The 20,987-nt window shown below is 35.2% G+C and overlaps 2 long non-coding RNA genes across 3 annotated transcripts; one reads left to right on the top strand and one right to left on the bottom strand.

The window, feature by feature from the left end:
* Positions 1 to 617: 617 nt before the first annotated feature.
* On the top strand, positions 618 to 2,062 carry LOC124831846 (uncharacterized). Its single transcript, XR_007028302.2, has 3 exons — positions 618 to 811; positions 998 to 1,123; positions 1,682 to 2,062. It is a non-coding gene; the product is annotated as an uncharacterized LOC124831846 (long non-coding RNA).
* A 10,339-nt stretch (positions 2,063 to 12,401) lies between these two features.
* Positions 12,402 to 16,670, bottom strand: LOC148190584 (uncharacterized). Of its 2 annotated transcripts, XR_015783165.1 has the most exons (6): positions 16,361 to 16,670; positions 16,117 to 16,262; positions 15,603 to 15,775; positions 14,366 to 14,430; positions 13,764 to 13,951; positions 12,402 to 12,668 (listed from the first exon to the last, which is right to left on the bottom strand). It is a non-coding gene; the product is annotated as an uncharacterized LOC148190584 (long non-coding RNA). The 2 variants fall into 2 exon arrangements; XR_015783166.1 differs by lacking the exon at positions 14,366 to 14,430 and having other exon boundaries at positions 15,603 to 16,262.
* Between the last annotated feature and the right edge of the window lie 4,317 nt (positions 16,671 to 20,987).

The following is a 20,987-nucleotide window of genomic DNA, read 5'->3' as shown; positions in this document are numbered from 1 at the left end:
TAGAAAAGAAAACATAGTTATATTATATATATATATATATATATTATATATTATATATATATATATTGATATTTTTGTGTATATGAATTGATTAAAAATGTTACATTAATATATGTATTAATTTGATGTAGTATATTTAATGATATTTTATATTCATTAATTTATTACATTAACACTACTGGAAAAGCGCGATTTACCGACGGCATATTACCGAAGGCTTTGAAGCCCTCGCTATTGAGATGATTACCGAAGGCTTTGAAGCCGTCGGCAACGTTCTCGCGCTAATTTAAGTCTGGATTTTGGTTCCCCAATTTCATTTTCTTCATGCTTCTCGCTTTCCCCAAATTTTCCAATTTCCCTCCCCCTTTGTTCTCTTCTCTGAAGTTTCCCCCTTCCCTTCCCTATTCTGTTGGTGCCCTCCATTGTGCCCTCCAATATTGAGCGATTCTGGGATAAGTGAGGGTTGGTTGATTGACAATGGTTTGGGGATTCTTTGGCTGGGATTGAAGACGACGGTTTGGGGGTTCTATGCCTAGGTTCGCTGAGGCCAGTTTGGTGGTTCTGCGGTTGGGTTGGTTGACGCCGATTTGGGGGTTTTGCGGCTGGGTTTCGTTGACCCAGGTTTCGGGGTTCGTGGGAGATGTCCGGAATGCGGCGGCAACGAGAGTCTCACTGTCTAGTGAAGGCTGGTAGATCTGGAGCGAATAGCATTGCGATGGTGATAGACAGAGGCAGCTAGCACTGCGAAGTCGGGTTCTTTTCGTTCATGTGAATGACCCATTTGTTGGTTTTCACTTGGGGTGAGACAAAGGTTTGTTTTTTCGTCTTGGGGTTCTTTTTCATTATAACCCCTTTGTGAATCTTGAAGCTTTCTGCATGGGTGTGTATGGAGTCTGAATAAATTTGTGATGACGGGTCAAAGTGTTTTTTTGTTGTTTTGGTTTTTGGTTTAGGGTTTGTGATTTTGATTTGAGTTTGGATTGTATTTCTTTGGCAGTGGAATTTTGGATTTTGTATTAATGGGTTCTGATATTTGCGTCGTTAATGGTTCGTGCACTCATGAATGGAGAAAGGGGTGGCTTCTGCGATCTGGTGGATTCGCCCAACTGTGCTGCAAGTGCGGGTAAATTTGAGTCCTTTTCCTTTGAATTTCATCTATTCGTCAATTATGGGAGGAGTGGATGATGCAAGGGTAGTTTTGGGGATACGATTTTGGGACTCGTTCTTGTTGATGTTGTTTTTAAAATCGTATACGTTTTTGGCTTTTGATTTTGGTGTAATTAGTTTCATGAGGGTTGCAGCTGTATTTGTGAGGCTTGGTTTGGTCATTTTTTTCCCTTCCCCGGGATTTTCTGGTTTTAAGTGTGTCTGTTTAATATCAAGGAACTATCGCATTGATTTGAATAAGAATCACATTAAGTGCTCAATTCAGAGAAGAGTATTTATGCCATGCAATGCTTTTTACTTTTCTGATGACAATATGAAGTTGTTGCTGATTAAGGGCGGGGATCAATGCTGCTAATTTGGGAAATATTTCTAGAGAATGACTTGGTGAGGGTGTTCTGGTCATAATGATTGTGAAATAAAATTTCTTAATTGTTATAGTAAAAATTAGATTTGTATTTTTTATTTCATAATATATATTTTGTTGACTAATGTTGGCTTATATCTGTAATGCTAGATTTATGGAGGAGTGGAAGGGTGACATCCATGAGCCATTGTAAGTGTCATAATGTGGGGATTGTATAAATGGCAATGTGGCGAATATATTGTTTTTTTCCTTAATGTGGATGCAGTAAATGCACGATCGGTTCATTTTCAATATTTTAGTTTAGTTCTACTATTCTAACCAAAGTTTTAAGTCGTGGTTTCCTTGCAATCCTTGACATTGCGAGAAACTGCAGCTATATATGGCTGATATGGCAGCTATGGTTGCAGACTGTTTTTAAAACCAGGATTCCAGCATAACTTTTTAAGTTGGTGATTGTTGTCATGTGTTACTGGTTATTGTAAATAAAAACATTTATTTTATCCCTGATAATGATAAGGAAATTTTAGTTCATGTGATACAAGTACTTATGTATATGTATCTAGCTGAGTCTATTTAGTTTTTAAATAAATGTCACTTACAGTTATTTTTTCTGTTAGATGGTTTCATAAAATTGTACCAGGTTGCAGTAATTCTAGTGCCATGTTTCTTGTTTATCTTGGAAAGTTACTTTTTCTTGTTATACCGAAACATCTTGCTCCTTGATAGTGTAGGGTGTGTTAAAAAGAGTTGATTGCAAATGGTAATCAATAATTGAAAGTATGAATGGATCTTAGGTTTAGTTTTCTTATTGAAGTTTTGTCTTGGTAATGTAATATTATTGTCTCAGTATTTCCAGTTAAAATGGTTGCCTGCCATTTAAATTTGTAGCTTTTTTGGTTTTTGTATTTTGTTTTTGCATGACTTTTAAATGTGTTGGCTGGATATCTATACTCAAGTGGGGACCAAACTGTTTCTGTATGGTTTAATGTATAGTGATTGCAGGAGAGGTTGCAAATTTTTTTTTCGCCCTTCGGAATTTACCGAAGGCTTTTGGCCTTCGGTAATTACCGAAGGCTTTTGGCCCTCGGTAATTACCGAAGGCTTTTGACCCTCGGTAATTACCGAAGGGCGAAAGCCCTCGGTAAATGTTAGCGACAAGGGATTTACCGAGGGCTCTTTGGCCGTCGATAAGCCTTCGGTAATTACCTTTTACCGACGGTTTTGGGCTGTTTCCGAGGGTTTCTGGCCTTCGGTAATGCCCTTCTTTTTTGTAGTGTAATGACATTATCTAATAACTAAATGCATATATTAATTACTTTTTCCTATTTTAAATCTATTTAAAACGAATGTTGCCAAAAAAAATTAATATTAATCCTCTTTGATTGAACTATTCATATTTTTTTCATCTATATAAGGCAGCGATTCGTAGAGTTTTCTCGTTGAAGGCATTGAACTTTAATCAATGAGAAAAAGAATAGGTTTGGTTGTGAAAGATGAAGAGGAGGAAGAAGGAGACATAAAATTTTTAAAGAGTGATCAGATTATCTGAAAATCAAATCAAGGAAGTATACCAAAGGTAGTGTTTTTTTGATTGTTGTGTTTTATTTAGTTAATCTTTGAATTGAAACTAATTGAATTTTTAAACAAAAACCTTTATTATGAATTACAGCATTGTCTTTTGGGACATCATAATGAGGAGGAGGAGGAGTCTACATGGACTTCACTTAATTCTCCTCTTATTTTCTTGAGAGCTCCACTCTCATAGATGAAGCTGTTCATGCAACAAAACAAAGATTATTTTGCACACTGTTAATTGGTTCGACGCTTCTCTGGGAAATTGCCGAGCTATATGATGGAAAGGAGGAGAATAAGAGAAACATTTATTGATAATTTGTAAATATACCTGTCATTTTAACTTTTCAATGTAATACTACATTGCATAGTAATTATCATGAAATTAAGAAGAAGAAAAAGTCTGAAAGTGTGATTTCAGTTATGAATGTAATATTAATTTGATCTTCAAACAATACTTCAACATGTTTGATATGACTTAAGGTTGTGGATCCTCAAATGTTTATATTACTTATATGTGACACTATTTATTTAGTATAATTATATTAAGAAATTCGTGTACTGTAATGAAGAATATGTAATGCAAGCAGACTCAATTGTGACCCACTGGATCGGAAGTAAAATCTCAATATATAAGATTTTGTATATCTTCAATCTAACTAATTCACCTTTTTTTCACTCAAAGTAAACTTCATACCATAGCAAAAAGCAAATGTAATAACAACTTATTATATTACTTTAGTTCTAATCTATCTCGTATAATAAATCAAACGGTGGCAAAAAATTCATATCATCTGCTTTAATTTTAATTTGAAGTGAGATATATATGAATTTAAATGGTTAACGATAGATGGTCCTCGTTGACGGTGTTTATATGAGTTGTTGAATTGTTGTATACGTGATTATCGTGTACAATGAAAGTATTTTATGCTGTCATCGAACCACGTTCTCAACTACCATTGGAATCACCGTTAGAGCAACTTTGTTCCTCCATCATTGTGATGCATCAAATTACATCATTATCGTGAGTCCAACACCAACCAGTAGAACCACGAACCACCTTGCCACTACAAAAAAAAATTATTTAGTGGAGGTTTTTTTTTTCGATTTGAAGGAATTTTTATCCTCCATAAAGTAATTTCTAAAGGTTTTTCAAACTGCCGTAGTTTGAGTTGCTACAACCTAACTGTAGGGGTTTTCTGCGACCTTGGTATCACATTCAATTTGCTTAGGTTTTCCAGCGTAGGGTAAAACCTTCCTCTATTACTAGCTATTATTTTGTGGGAGTTTCTAACCTCCTTTATTTTAAATTGTTTTATTGCAAAAAATTTCTTATTTACAGATTCAAAACAACAATCCCTGAAAACCCTCCAGAACCTCTACTCTTCTTGCAACTAAAAATTTTCCCCTCTCATGGCTATTTAGAGTTTAAAAATTTTACTATTCAATAATTTTTTAATATTATTTTATTATATTAATATCTTAATCATCACTTACATAATGGATTCCTCAATAATGCTTTAAAATCTGAGTGCTTTATCCACTATCAATATTATCCATATTTTAATTTTTTTTTAATTTTTTTTTTAGAAAAAAGGTTGAAAAGAGTTTGAACGCATGTTCTTGAAATCCCCACAATTTTCTACCATTTAAGCTACCAAAATTTCTTATTTAGCTTTTCATATTTTATAAACTTATTATATTTTTCATTCACAAAGAAATTTATGACTACTAGTAATAAAATTGTTACTATTAAGGTAAATGTTTTTCATGGGTCTTACATTCTCCCCAACAACAAAAAATTTTCGACCTCGAAAATTCTATACTTCTAGAAAAATATATGATAATACGATATATATATATATATATATATATATATATATATATCTGTGTGTGTGTGTGTATATATATATGTGTGTATATATATATATATACACACACACACAGATATATATATATATTAATTTATTTATTTAGTTTCAAGTCAATTACAACTTCTAATAGTTAAGTGTTAGTACATAATGATTATGGTAATATATTTTGATTCTTCAAATAATTATTCACATAAGTCATACTATGAGTTATATATATATCAGATGTACTGTATATCACTGTTAACTTCCTTTATGGTTTACCTAGTCAATTCAATTTATACTAATTACTCTACATATGATACTAGTCAATTCAATTTATACTAATTACTCTACATACAAATACCAGAGCATTTTTTTTTTTAAAAAATATAACAAACATCTAGCCCTTTCACAAATCAAAATACCATACATAAGAAATTTATCCAATAATTTCCCATACTCCTCAAGTATACTTATATTATTATTATTACTTTTTTTAAATAACCGACACTGTGACACAACTGGTAGCAACAACCGAAACTGTTGCTACAGGAAAATGTTTGGCTATAAATAGAGTATTCCTCCGTGTTGAGCGACACTTGAGTTTCAAGAGGGAGCGTGAGTTTGCCCTCCTTGAGTGTCCTTCGAGAGTGTCCTAATTTTGTGAGGAGCCTCTCTCTCTAAGTGTGCCTTTTGTTTTTTGCATCCGTGTAAGTGTTTCATCCTCTCAATCTTTCATTTTGTTCCTTCTTTCCTTTAAGCTTTCTTTTAATCCATGTTCTTTTGCATTTACGTTCGTTCCTTGTTCTTGTTATACTTGTTTATATGTTTTGTTATTTCACCACTCTTCACCACTTTTTTTTCTATACTAATAAACTAATAATGGGGTATATAAGCTGGAAAATCGTTGTTACACTAGTACATTCAGGGGAAACGACAGCGGTTATTTTTTCCTATAGACAGCGGTTTTTGAACCGAGGCATATTCAGGCGAGGCAAAAAGTCTAATACTTTTGGCCTCGGTTAAGAACCGAGGCATAAAATGAAAGGATTTGGTCTCGGTTCAGCCTTACCCGAAGCAGTAAAGTTTTTGGTTTTTTCAATTTTTTCTTCGTAGGACTTTATGCCTCGGTTCCCTTGAACCAAGGCAGTATGTCGCACTCTACTCACTAGTGTAGAAAGGGCTTTAGACGTCCGTTCTTTTGGCCTTTTGACGTCCGACCTACCCCCGACGTCTTTGTGGGTGACGTTACTCAGACGTCGGGGGGTCGACATCGGACGTGTATATAGACGTCCGATGTGTAAGCCCTGACGCCTCTGTAGACGTCCGACGCCTCTTCCTCGGACGTCTCCACAAACGTCCGGCGCCTCCTCCCCCTGACGTCTACACAGATGTCCAGGTGTATCCCCCGACGACCATATGCCTGAATGGTTTTGTGCACTGGCAGACGTCTACAGACGTCCAATAGTGCACTAACAGACGTCTACTGGGTGTTTTTTTTTAAAAAATTAATTTATTTTTGCAATAAAATCACACCTGAAAAGCAGAAAATTGTCCAAGAACAATATAGTATACTGTATATATGCATTTCATATAAAGAAAGTTGTACTTAATGTAAAAAATAATCCACTACCAAAACTATCAAGATTAAACTTAAACTAAAACTAAGCAATGTTCAACAAGAAATAAAACTATTCCTAACTCCATCTTTGCAGAAGATAAGCGGTCCACTCCTGCCTTATCTGCCTAATTGTGTCCTCTGGTATAGGAGATGTACTCTTGAAGGACTGCAAAATTCAAGAAAGATTCATTATGGTTTCATATATGTTTGAAGATGAATTTGATTTGTAATGTATTCAAGGTATACATCATTACCTCATTCCAGTCATATGTAATGACAGCTCGAATGATGGTCTTAATCCAACAAAGCTGCTGGTTACACTAAAATGACAAACTAAATAGTTAAGAATTTAGATCATTCAATAACATAGAAAATGAATTAGAATTATAAATGACTTACAACCTTGGGATACAAAATTTGAACCAATTGACCACGAGATTTACCAATAACTCTGTACAGATTGAAAACACAAAGTATAATTAATATGACTATATTTATCATAAAAGTTGAAGGTGAACATCAAATTCAAAGTCATTTTTGGAGAAACACTTACCCTTGAAGCATGGTTCTCAAGTCATTTTTCATCTTCCTGTGCAACGAACAAAACCATATAATTTTAAATTGTTTGGGAATGATGACCATAGCTGCTAGTGCGACCTATCACGAAGGACAAATAGTTATTTAACTAATTAAGGAAACTATAATAATGAACTGACCACATATAACAACACCTACCCCTCAATGTATGGCATAAGGTATACGTCTCTTTTTGACTCATCCATCCATATTTGCAAATAATGTTGTCTGTTTTGAAGTGTGTTACTAGACGGTTGAATGGTCTGAGGTTCAACAAATTCGTACATGGAAGACCGACCTTGGTCTACAATGATTGTGTCCATGTACCTAAAACAACAAAGTTAAGTTGTTAGAACCTATAACAATCTAAATGAAAGTAATATGAAAGACCAAATTGACTATCTTACATGCACCACAATTGAATGATGGAAATATTCAACATCCTGTCTCCCCCAATCACCTCCAATGCATCAGAGAATGTGATATAAACTGGAACATGTGGGGGAAGACCAAATACTCTCAAATCCCAGTATAGTTTTAATGATGCTTTCTTCAATCTGGGTAATTTTGTCATTAGCTTTGATAGAGGATCATCCTCCGCTTCAGCCATCTCATCATCTTCATGTATGACTGTATCATGAATTGGCTGCTTCTGAGAACGTGTGAACTGAAGATAAGAATTTATGTCAAAGAGTTATCAACAAATATTTGAAGAATAAACATAGAAGAACTAAGGAAAAAGACATTATACCTATGGAGTTGCGATGTGTGACATTATTAATGCTCTAGGCTAGGCAATAAATGATCCTACGGCCTCCCCCACAAAGTTAATTTCTGGAGTGGGTACAGTCACCTGAGCTTGGGGATCCCGAACCTCGTCAATCGTCACACGCACGTGCTGGGGTAATATGGCAACACCATGAATAGTCTACCCTCCCTCAAGCACTCGTCCGACAGCCACAATGCGTGGGGGATCCCCATCAACCAACAACTCATATTGACCGCTATACTGAGTGGGGTCTACAGCAGAGCATGATCCTCTAGTGCTGACACGAGGTGGTGTGGGAGTTTCAGCGGCCCCCATGTTGCCTTGCGTCATGGAATGTAGCTTTTCTTCAAGCGCTCTTTGTATTTCTTTTTGTTCTTGTAGCTGCTCCATGAATCGTTGCTCCATTGATCTCATGCTTTGGTTGAGTCTTTCCTCCCACTGAAGATCCATTTGCCTCAGTGTCTCCAGACTCATTGATGAGGGGGTTTTCTGTGTAGGGCCAAAGTAGTCACAAAGACCAATCGCCCCAGGAACTCCACGTACACGTCCTGGGTGCTCGAGCCTTCCAATGGTCGTTGTTAGAATGTCGTCCCTACCTTAGCTAGCAAATGTCCCCTGAGTCTGCTACTTAACCAACTTATCCTGCACATAAAAAAACCAAGTTACTTAGAAGACATGCTGTGATAGATACACAATCAAAGAACTGCTTATAATTTGAACTTACAATTCTCTGTGAGATCAAGGCAGCTGAGGAAGATGTCATGTTCCCATCAGATTTAGTCCGAGCAGCCTTCCACAACTCGTACCTAGCAGGTGCAGGTGCTAGGTCCGACGACTCAAGTCTCAAGGCATCCGCTCTAGACTTTCTAAGTTTCTTCTCTAGTTTTGCATAACCACCTCGTGATAACAAGTGGGGTGCATCGTTTAACCTTTGTCTTTCTTGGGCGGCTAGCCTTTTACCCTGTGAAACCATGTATATAAATAAGTGTAAAATCATAAAAACTCAATGAAAGACGATGTTAAGAAACATACCTTCCATTCCTCAGACTCTCTAGATGCACGAAACTGCATCTAATCCTCCTCAGTGAATGTATATTGCTGACAGGGATTTTCATGTTGCCTGTCTCCAAACACATATAGTCGTGTCAGCCTTGTCTTGAAATCTCTCCATCTTATCGCTATATGCGATAAGACTTTCTTTCTAATTTGTATTGTGTTTGGAATATCATAATGTTGTTGTTTAAAATAAAAAAAACATGTTATTGATAAGAAAACATAAAGGATAAGTATATCACAAATTGCATGAAGTATAAACATACCTGAATATCTTTCCATAAGAGGTTCTTGTCAACCTCTGGGACGTCATCGCAACATGCATGAAGGATAGAGACATGACTTTTTGCTAACTTACCCAGATAACTCCTAAACCTATCAACATTTGGCCCTAATGGATGACCTGATCTGGGGTCGATGTCAACATGTCTCCTCTGACCATCCACGCGTCCGAATGTCACATATGCCACTCGGGTGATGCCTTGTCCACGTCTGGTCTTTCCCGATCCTGAGTCTGATACTCCGAAATACACAAAATGAGAGTAGTCAACGATGACCACAATCAAATATGCATCCGGAGAAAAACACAAATACTGAATCAAAATTTTATCAATCTTATCCATAAACTCCAATTGACATGTTATTTCAAATTATGAAAATTAATTTTCTCAAACTGTCCAATCAGACAATTCAAAATTTAACACAAACAATTAAAAGATTAATCGTTTGTGTTAAATTTCAAACGGGAACTAAGTGTCACTCAATGATTTGATACTTATATACTAACATATCACAATTATAATAACACAACTAATAGATGCATATTTAAAAGCCAATAACACATGCATACCTTAGAGTAAAAAACATGCATACACAAAACCCAATAACATGCATACAAAAAACCTTTATCAACGAATAAGCTAACCTGAAAAGTAGCCCAAAAATAGTCAAAGAAGCCGCCCAAGAACACGCAAGAAACTGCACCAAAACGCACCGAAAACGATTTTTAATCGGTTCAAATCAAAGATATTTCATCACAGGGCAATGTAATCGAATTGAAAGTAAATTTAAACGGTCCAAAGGAGAGAAAACGCACCTGGAAAAGCAATGTCGCAGAGAGAGTTTGCGGGGAAGACGATGAACAGTGAGCATAATTGCTCGCGGGTTCGCGTTTTAGTATTAATACTATTAGACGTCCGGTACTCTAGGGCCCCGACGTTTATAATATTATAGACGTTGGGGCCATCACTAATATAATGTCTTTGGGGATTCAAAATTGATATTCGCGGGGGGTTTTAGACGTCTGTGGAAGAGGCCCAGACGTCTATAATAATATAGATGTCCGTCCCCCCCATAACGGACGTCTAAGAGGCTGAACAAATGAACGCTTCAACTCCCCCTATCAGCCCCTTAAACATCTGTGGTGGAGGGGGCTGGACGTCTATAATATTATAGACGTCCGACCCCCTCCACCACGGACGTTTAAGGGGCTGAAGACAATTAATTCTTCAACCACCCTGTCAGCACCCTAAACGTCCGTTGGTTAGGGCGTCGGACATCTATAATATTATAGACGTCCGGCCCCATCCCCAACGAACGTTTAAGGGGCTGACAGGGGAGTTGAAGAGGTGATTGTTCCAGCCTCTTAGACGTCCGGGACCCTCCCACGGACGTCTATAATATTATGGACGTCTGGCCCCCTCCACCACGAACGTTTAAGGGGCTGACAGGGGAGTTGAAGAGGTGATTGTTCCAACCTCTTAGACGTCCGGGACCCTCCCACGGACGTCTATAATATTATGGACGTCGGGCCCCCTCCACCACGAACGTTTAAAGGGCTGATGGGGAGTTGAAGAGGTGATTGTTCAAGCCTCTTAGACGTCCGGGACCCTCCCACGGACGTCTATAATATTATAGAAGTCCGGCCCCCTCCACCACAGACGTTTAAGGGGCTGACAGGGGAGTTGAAGAGGTGATTGTTCCAGCCTCTTAGATGTCCGGGACCCTCCCACGGACGTCTATAATATTATAGACATTCGTCCCCCCACAACGGACGTCTAGAGTTTCACTTATTTACGAATATGCCACCGGTCAATTATTTATGTTGGAGTTTTTGTGGACGGACGTCTATGGGGGGACGTTAAAAGCCAATTATGCACTAGTGACTGCTTCAGTTGTAGCTAGAACCGAGGCAGTAGACTTTTTTTTTCTCATCCGCAAGACGTTCTGCTTCGAGTGTGACCATAACCGAGGCCATGAGGGGTCTTTCTACTTCGATTATGCCGTGAATCGAGGCATATATCCTTGTTTTTTTTAAATGAGATCTGTTTCTGCAACATTCCCAACTACAAAAATAGACCTGCATATATTTTTCTAGCTAGAACAGTCCAAAATAATGCAGAAACGTATATTTCAAATGAAAATTATATTAAAACATAAATATATTGAATGGAATCATAAATCAACTTCTTAGAAGCATAAATCAATCCAATGTAATCATAAATCAAGTTTCAAGCTTAAATCAATGCAATGTACAAAGTTAAACTAATAATAATGTAGAAAAGCATAAAACAACCTAGAAACATAAACTTAGAAACATAAATTTAGAACTTACTATATCCTAATATCTACTACATACTATTATATAAATGAATTACATATTTAGCAAGTGTTTTCCTCACAAGTTGAATTGACTTCTCTGGAATTGGAGCAGTCCTATTAAATCTCTGCATAAAACACAATGATTTCAATTAGTGTATATGAAATCCAAACTATAGAGAAAATAAAATTAAAACCTAAATATTATCGTTTCCCATCCACTGGTGTAATGTGCACGAATGATGGTCATCATCCAAAACATAACGTAGTAACCACATTCACTACAAGAAAAATCACAGTTACATACGGTCAAAATCCGTATATAACCTCCAAAATCCGTATATAAAATGATATTACATACGGATTATATACGGACAAAAATCCGTATATAAAAGAAGCGTAGGTAAGTTATATACGGATATATCCGTATATAATTTACATACGGAAAAATCCGTATATAATTTACATACGGAAAATCCGTATATAAAATCCGTATATAATTATATACGGAAAATCCGTATATAAAATCCGTATATAATTATATACGGAAAATCCGTATATAATTTATGATTTTATAAAAAAAAAAAAATAGGTGATTCTGCATCTGCATTTAATAGTTATGAGTTTCAATAGCTGATAAAAGTCAACATAACTAACAAATTGCCAAAAATCATCTAAAATAGATAAACATTTATAACTATTTAATAAAAGATATAATTCACTGAAAACTTTCAACATTTATCAAAAATAAGACATAGGTTTCGAGCTAAATGGTTTCTATATCCAAGAAAAGACAATGCAAAAGTAAAAAAGTTGTACAAGAAAATATATAAGGATCCTATACTTGAATGAATAAATAAAATATCTGTCCAAAATGGTAAAATATCAAAGTCTAAAGGCAGAGAAAGATGTTTACAACAACTACAATATCTTCTCTAGATAGAAAAAGATGTCGCCTTGCGCTATTCTTTTCCAAACATGATGTCTAGTCCATTGCTCAGTTTCGCATAATGTGAAATGTTATAGGGTAAAAAGCTATCACCGTGTCAATAGTTGTCAAAGCAAACTGCTCCAATACCATCACTTTGCCCCGACCTACAATAATAAGGAAAAAAAGAAATACAATTAATACTTTTAAAAAATTAATTAAAAGATTCTACACTTAACTCATTAAATTAATAGAAATTATGTCACTTTTTGCGAGGAAGACTTTTTTCTTATTTTCTTTTCTTAAGAGTTTTTATCTAAAATATTATGAAAAAGAAGTCAACTAATTAATAACAATTGAATCCAAATTTGCAACAAGATTATACTAAAATCACAAGGTATGGTGCATAATATTAGTTCAAACCTCTTGGTACATTCACACGTTCATACATCCAAATATAATTAATTTTGCAGCAATACAGTTAATACTTTTAATATAATATACTAATAATCCCAAAGGAAAAAGTTTATTACAAACCATCTAATATATATATATATATATATATATATATATATATATATATATATATATATATATTATAATATTTTACACCCAAAATTTGAAACGAAAACTTATCTTAGCTTGGTATATAATATATAACGTAATAAATGTAATATATATAACAATATATCAATCAAGACTAACATCCCATACAATAAATATATATGCCCTGCATCCACACTATACAAATATATATTAAACAAGATTTTAACCAACTAATACAATAAAATATTTATGTAGCATTTGAATCAACACAACAAACAATTTTCTGCAGCATTTTTATATCCAAACATCAAATAATTTCCTGCAACAATTTTATCAAAACAACAAATAATTTTCTGCAGCATTTGAATCAAAACAGTTTTTCAGCAGTCTAACTAATTCAGTTCAAATATATACACGTTCATACACTCCTTTATTCTTGACATATAACCATCCCATAAAGAAAACCCATTCTAATATTTCATTCCCAAAACAGAGCATACATCATATACTTACTTTTTCAGACTCATACATGTCACTAACTACAGCCCAAGCAAAGATAACAACACCCATACACATCTATTTCTCAGAATAAATACATTCATACACTTATTTCAGTTATTATCAACAATATTATAAAATTTCCAGAATCCAAAGACACCATTACAATTCATAGAACAACAAGATACAAGATCAAAAGCAATTTAACTCTCCCATACCTTGGCCTTTGTTTTCTTTTCCTATTTTCGTTAGCTCTTGAGACTCTTTTTCTCTCTTTTCCAATGTTTGAAGCTCCACCAACTAGCCTTTTATCATCAAAGTGGTGGCTCTAAACCCCAAACCGAGAATCTTCAACTCTTGTATTGATGAATAGTTTAATAGCTAGTGTTAAATCCAATTAAATGACCTAAGATAATGAGAAACCAAGTTATAGAAAGAGTCATAATATTATAGTTAAAACTGCAAGGTTTATAAGAAAAATAAAGATAATTTATCTTGTTATAAAAAATGTATAGTAAATTGTAATAAGAAATTAACTCCTAAAAGTGAACAATATAATAATTGAATATAAAAAGTAAAGTGTAATAATAAATTAAGATGCTTAACCTCTTCATTAGAAATCTGTATTATAATGAAGAAAATAATATCATAAGTTTCCCAAATCTCACCTGGATAAATCAAATCTCATCTTTAATGTAATGGAATGAACTAATGGTCATAAATACTATTTGTCTAAAATTGACACATCACAAATTAAATTAAATGGTATAAATTTAAAAACATAATCAATAATTTATAGAGCTTTATTATAAGCAGTGACCTTTGGATTTGAAAAAGTGAGGCAACCAGTACCAGCACTTTCACTCCCAGCCTTCATTCTCGTCTCTTCACATCAAAATAAAAACAATGAAGTGTAGTATAAGATTTGATAATACAAAATACAGAGTAGGAATATTAGTTTCAGTATAACTCATTATGCAGTAACATCAGTACTCATAAACTATAAAGACACAAACACAATCAAATATGAGCCATAAATTTAGTTTCAAAGAATAACTACATGAGCAAGCTTAATTATAAACTTACAGGTATGTTAAAGTGGTAATTCTTCCTCTATACGAATTTCCCCTAACAAATGATTGCAGGGTTCTTTGATCTATGTTGTGAATTCTAGAAAAAGGATGCCTTTAGAAAAATATTTTCAACTTTGTCAACACCAAGTTTTAATAGTAATGTGTAACAGAATAATAGTAACAAAAAAGGAATGCTCATACGACCATTGAAATGGAGAAACATATGAGCAATTAACGAAAATAAAGTGTTCACTAGAGTCTGCAATTGACTTCTTTAAAATTTCTAATGCACGGGTTAGTCTTTCAAAATTTCTAATTAATCACAACATTACGTTAATTCTTAGAGATTTTAAATTGTACCCTTATTACAAACAATTTTATACCGTTTTTAAAACCGGTGTGAAATATCAAAAACTTTTTATACTCTCGGCTCCTGTACCTACTCGAAAATATCTTTTTTAATATGTATAAAAAATCTTTTTTTGCACCAGTGACAGTTTATGCAGAATTCTGAGACAATATACATAGCAAACCATAACCAGAAAAATTTCGGGATTCTAAAAGTTAAATAAAATACCATCCAACAAGTTTCAGCCACTATAATTTACTAAAACACTTTTTAAAACAGTAATTGCACCATAGTTAGGCTTAAATAACTTTTAAAACCAATTTGCACACTTGATACATGCAACAGACTTCCTCAGGAGGAATGGAAAAAAAGATTTATGAGCACTCACACACCATATTTCATTTCCAAAACAGAGCATACATCTTATACTTACTTTTTCATACTCATACATGTCACTAACTGCAACCCAAGCGAAGATAACAACACCCATACACATTTATTTCTCAAAATAATACATTCATACACTTATTTAAGTTATTATCAACTATATTATATAAATTCCAGAATCCAAAGACACCATTACAATTCATAGAACAACAAGATACAAGATCAAAAGCAATTTAACTCCCCCATACCTTGGCCTCTGTTTTCCTTTCCTATTTCCGTTAGCTCCTCAGACTCTTTTTGCGTTTCCTTTTTGTGATTTCCACTTCTTCTCCCACTCATTCCCTTCTTAACTCTACTAATTTCGTTTCTCTCCGAACATAATTGCTTCCTTTCACGTCTCATTGCACAATGGATTTCATGACTTATAGGCGAGGAAGAAGAAATGAAAAGAGAGAATAAGAAAAAGGAAATGAGGAACGTGAATGCTAGGCTTGATTCAAGAATGAACATTTTCATATTAGCTCTCTTAGACATTTTAAACAAACAGTTTATGAGAAAAATCACAAAATAGAACTCAAGACAACAATGAATGAAAACAAAACGCAGCTTACAACTAATCAAGACACCAAAGGAAAAGTAAAATTAACAATGCGAAAAAATTGAAGAAAACTCAACAAGCAGATATGCATAACTCAAAACAAAGAACAATCAACTTGAATCAATTCAAGACAAATGAATAGAAACAAGGAAAGCAATACTTACCTCATGTAGCGTGCTCGACCTTGCTCTAAATACCACTAGCCTCCAACGAGATGACCAGAAGAGTAACGTGGACTCGACTCGAACTCATTCGAAGCTTCCTTGATGAGGAAACGTAGTGGAATAATGAGACGAACTCGAGATCGAGACTGAAACGGAGAATGAACGGAAGAAAATGTTAGAAAACCCTAAACGAACGGATAAAAGCTAGAACGATTGGGGAAAAACTCTAAAATGGAGGACGAACCCTAATCAGGACCGAAGGAACCCTAAAAAGGGGGAGAAACTCAATATGAACCGATTAATCAGTTCAAACGCAAGATTGATCGGTACAAAAGTGTTTAAACGGTGCAAATGGAGGTTTAATCGGTGGAAAATTGAAGAACAAATGGTAGAAAGGCGATTATCATTGGACTCGCGAGTGATTTGTGATGCTGCTAGTGGGAGAGAGAGGGAGAAATCGCAAGTGCTTTGTGAAGGCGAGGGAGAAATCGCGAGTGCTTTGTGAGTGTTAGGGTTCGAGAGAGTGCTTTGTGAGTGTTACGGTTCGAGAGAGTGCTTTGTGAGTGTGCGAGCTCGAGAGAGGTTCAGAATGAGTGTGAATACGGGTTTCCAGCTTGACTTAATCAGAAATTCATTTTTTAAAAAAACATATTTCCCATATCCGTATATAACATCTGCAGCTAACATTTGGTTAACTTTCTCGCCACCTCATGCTAACATTATATACAAAATTTATATACGGATAATTTGTATATAAAAATCCGTATATAATATCCGTATATAAAGCCTTTTTTTAACATCCGTACATACTTTTCGTATATAATACTTGATTTATATACGACTCTAAATCCGTATATAATGATTTGTATATAATTTCATAATTTCTTGTAGTGATTCATATGACCCAATTTGTCTATTACACTACAATATATCATCATAATTATAAAATGTTAAGTAACATCATTTGAATGGAACCAAATGTAACAAAGTATGGACTAAAATACCAAACTTTAAGGGCAACCCATTCAAGCTTTTTAGTTGTAGCAGTAGATCTCCCAGATAACATCATATGTGTTTCATGGGAACTATTAAAAAAATTCCTTTAGCATACATTTATATAACAAAAAAGTCGAAACATTGAGATTCTTACCAATCTACTACATGTCTAAGACGGCTGGGAGGAGACTTCTGCAATGAACAAAACCAGACAGTAGTGTTCTCCGGTATGGAGTTCACAAGTAGCTGCTAATGACACCTGAAATTGGTAATAACTTAATTGTCATATACCAAAATTAATAAATGAAACTTTAAAGTTAACAAACTTCACTTACGCAAGTATATAAGGGATAAAATATATCTCCTTCCCCATTCCAAAGCAGGTGGTGATGTATGTTTGGATATCATCAAATTTATTTCTTTCATGAGTCATGGAGGGGTCAATGAACTCATATACATCGTTGCACCCCTTCTTGTTACTAACATCAAACATATACCTAAAATGAAGAAATAATCTGATATAAGTAAGTTGATAAAATAGAATTTTATAAAATTGTTTTCATAAACTTACATCATCCACAGTTGAATGAGTGTAATATTAATTTCTTCTCTACCCAACGCAAGCTCCCTAACATCTTGATAATACAAGTACAATGGGATCTGAGCTTCTCTTCCAAATGTAGTAGAATCCCAATGTACAATCATCGTCGCATCTGAAATGATTTTAGCAAGCTCATGTAACGCACCAAGAGGGTCATCCTCAGATAAATGAGTCTTCTTCGGTGTAGGAATTCCCTCTTGACCTACTGCTGTTAAATGAAAAAATGGTTATGTTATAACGTCAATTAGAAGTAAATATTAAAATTGAGAAGTATATAGTATGAGTGTTTACCGGGGGATTAGATACATCACCAACCAAATGTTTAGGCCAGGCGACAAAGGACTTAAATGCTTCTTCCATAGTGAAGAACTCATCTGTAGGCACAGGAAGAACGACATCTCCTATGACAACTTCATCCATCGTGACCTTGAACTCATCTTCTGAAAGTTGTACACCACGCACTACAGTGGCTGTCTCATAAACTGTACCACGAGCCACTAGCATGGTCCCAGTATCAGAAAGAATATGTAACTAACATGGACGAGTTTCATCCATGTCGTCCCCTTGGGCACCGACAGTTGAACAACTTCCTTTACCGCTTCTACTTGTCAAATTAAATGTTAGGTTATGCAAAAAGTAAATTAGTAACCAAAAATAAATAAGTTTACCTGTAGGGGGCACAACATGTTCCGCTACAGGAGATGGCGGAGGACGATTGCCATAATCCTCATAATGATGCTGGAACTGGCGCGTAACCATTTCAACAACTTCATCATACAACTCTGCCCCAACCTTCTTTGTGATCTCCTGCGTCATCTCTTTTCTTATGTCCTCCTTCATCTTTTCGTATGAATATGGACGCGAGGAAGACCAAAAAACTGTTGTATGCTTATGCCAGTCCTAGCACCACGCACCCGTCCTGGGTGCTCAGGTCGTCCAATAGTTGTGGCAAGAATATCCTGACGACCTTCTTGTGTGAATTGACCTTGGGAGCTCTGCTCAACCAAGGAGTCCTGTCACATAACAAAAGTTCAAAATCATTAGAAAGATCTATGTAATATATGTAACAAAATTAATGTAAAAATATAAGAAATGACATCTTACAATTCTTTCAGATATTTCTCTGGCAGACTCGGAAGTGTAGGAGCCCGATGGTCTTATACGGGCTAACTTCCACTTCTCGTGCTGAGATGGTGGTGAAGGAGGAGGAGGAGGGTCACCACCCTCAGAAAGTGGAATTCTACTATCTGACTTCTGCTTCATTATTTTTTCTTCAAGCTTCCTATATCCACCACGAGACAGTAGGTGTGGATTTTTATTCTGAGCGCTTATTTCCTGTGCTTTTGACCTTTTTTCCTGTGACAAAATGAAGCAATTGTCATAATAGAGAATTATGAATGATGAATTGAATGCTTTTACTGCACTTACCTGCCATGCCTCGGATGAACGAAGCTCTACAAACTGACGCCATGTTTCTTCGTCAATTGTTGAATATTTGGAACATGGATTTTCATTACTTTTTGGTCCAAGTATATATCTAGACATCAATTTTGTCTTAAACCCTCGAAATATTTCTGTCATTGCAGGTAAACACCTATTCCTTAAGCTCTCGACATTTGGCATATCAAATGTTATCTGCAACAAAGAAAGTAATAACCTTATATCAATACAGATTTATCAATATAATGAATATAGAATTTGGAGCAATATTGCTTAACTTACCAATAGATCTTGCCAGATGAGATTCTGATCAGCCTTAGAAACATGGTCAAAGGATGGAGTAAGTATAGAGATACGATCACGTGCTAGTACTCCAAGGTAAGACCTAAATACATCTGCATTTGGGCTAGATGCAACTCTAGTGACCACGTCAATAATGACAAGTGTCCTCTCACCTGCATTTCTTCTAAGTATAAGATGTCGTAACCTCGTTGCTCCTCTCGTCCGTTTAGAAGTGGTGGGGACTTCATCGCCTGACGAATGAGGTGACTCAGCCATATATTTTTTACAACAAATAAGATGAAAGATAAATAAAACACTTATAAAATAACGTATATTATTTAACAAAAGCCATAAATATTTACACAAACATGAAATTCATACATAATCATATGGATGGGTCATATATATATTCCCTCATGTTGATCTTCTCGTATTGCTTGTATATCATCAATTAGAGGGTCGTCATACAAATTTATTGTCGTTTTAAATGGATGGTTGTCAGCGATATGGAGATTACTTATATTCTCTTTATCTTCAATTTGCCTTTTTCCTTGGAGAGCAACATACCAATGGTTAGACGCAGGATCTTTAACATAAAAAACCTGACTTGCTTGATATGCCATGATGAACGATTCGTCTCCATAACCAACCTTTCGAAAATCAACAAGTGTCATACCAGATTCATCTATTTTGACACCACTCTTATTGTCTACCCACTTACATTTGAAGAGTGCAACGGAAAACCTAGTGTAATCAACTTCCCATATCTCTTCAATTCTACCATAATATCTCATGGATCCAACTACAAGATTTTGATCTTTGGATGTGGAAAACTGTAGCGACTCAGCTTCTAGACTGATACTACTATTTTGTACTGTGCTTTTATCATGCAAAGTCTTTGTATAGAATGTGCAATTATTAATTTCGTAGCCTGTACAACATACAACATCAAACTTCAAGCCATTTTCTAACCACAACAAAGTCTCAGAGGACCATGATTCTTTCGAAACTTCAGATTTGAACCAGGACAAGAATGTTCTGTTATGCTCCATCAACTGCCATTTCTCTGATTGTCGTGGATAGTTGTCCTTTACAACGGCTTTGTGTGCTTCCAAAAATGGGATCACTTCATCTGTGTTGTTTAATATGTACAGATGTGCTTGCATCAATTCTTCACGACTTTTCGTCACTACATTCATACCTCAGATGCTTTTACTTGTAGAATATCTATTCAACCATGATGTCCGAGGGACTCCTATCGGATTTGCTTTAGTCATATACTCAGAGCAAAACTCAATACTTTCTTCAGCAATATAACTTTCAATCATTGAACCTTCTGGACGATATTGATTTTTGACGTACCCTTTCAAAATCTTCATATAACGCTCAATAGGGTACATCCATCTTAAGTATACTGGTCCACACAACTTTATTTCTCTGACCAAATGAACAAGTAAATGCACCATGATGTCAAAAAAGGATGGAGGGAAAAACATTTCTAGCTGACACAAGATGATGATAATTTCGCTTTGAAGTTCATCTAACTTTGTAG

This window comes from Vigna umbellata, unplaced genomic scaffold (genome assembly GCF_029865625.1).
Source record: "Vigna umbellata cultivar VRB3 unplaced genomic scaffold, Vumbellata_1.0 scaffold_737, whole genome shotgun sequence".
In the NCBI taxonomy this organism is placed as follows: Eukaryota; Viridiplantae; Streptophyta; class Magnoliopsida; order Fabales; family Fabaceae; genus Vigna; species Vigna umbellata.
Note: the sequence above shows the minus strand (reverse complement) of the source record. Positions and strands in the feature narration are given on the sequence as shown.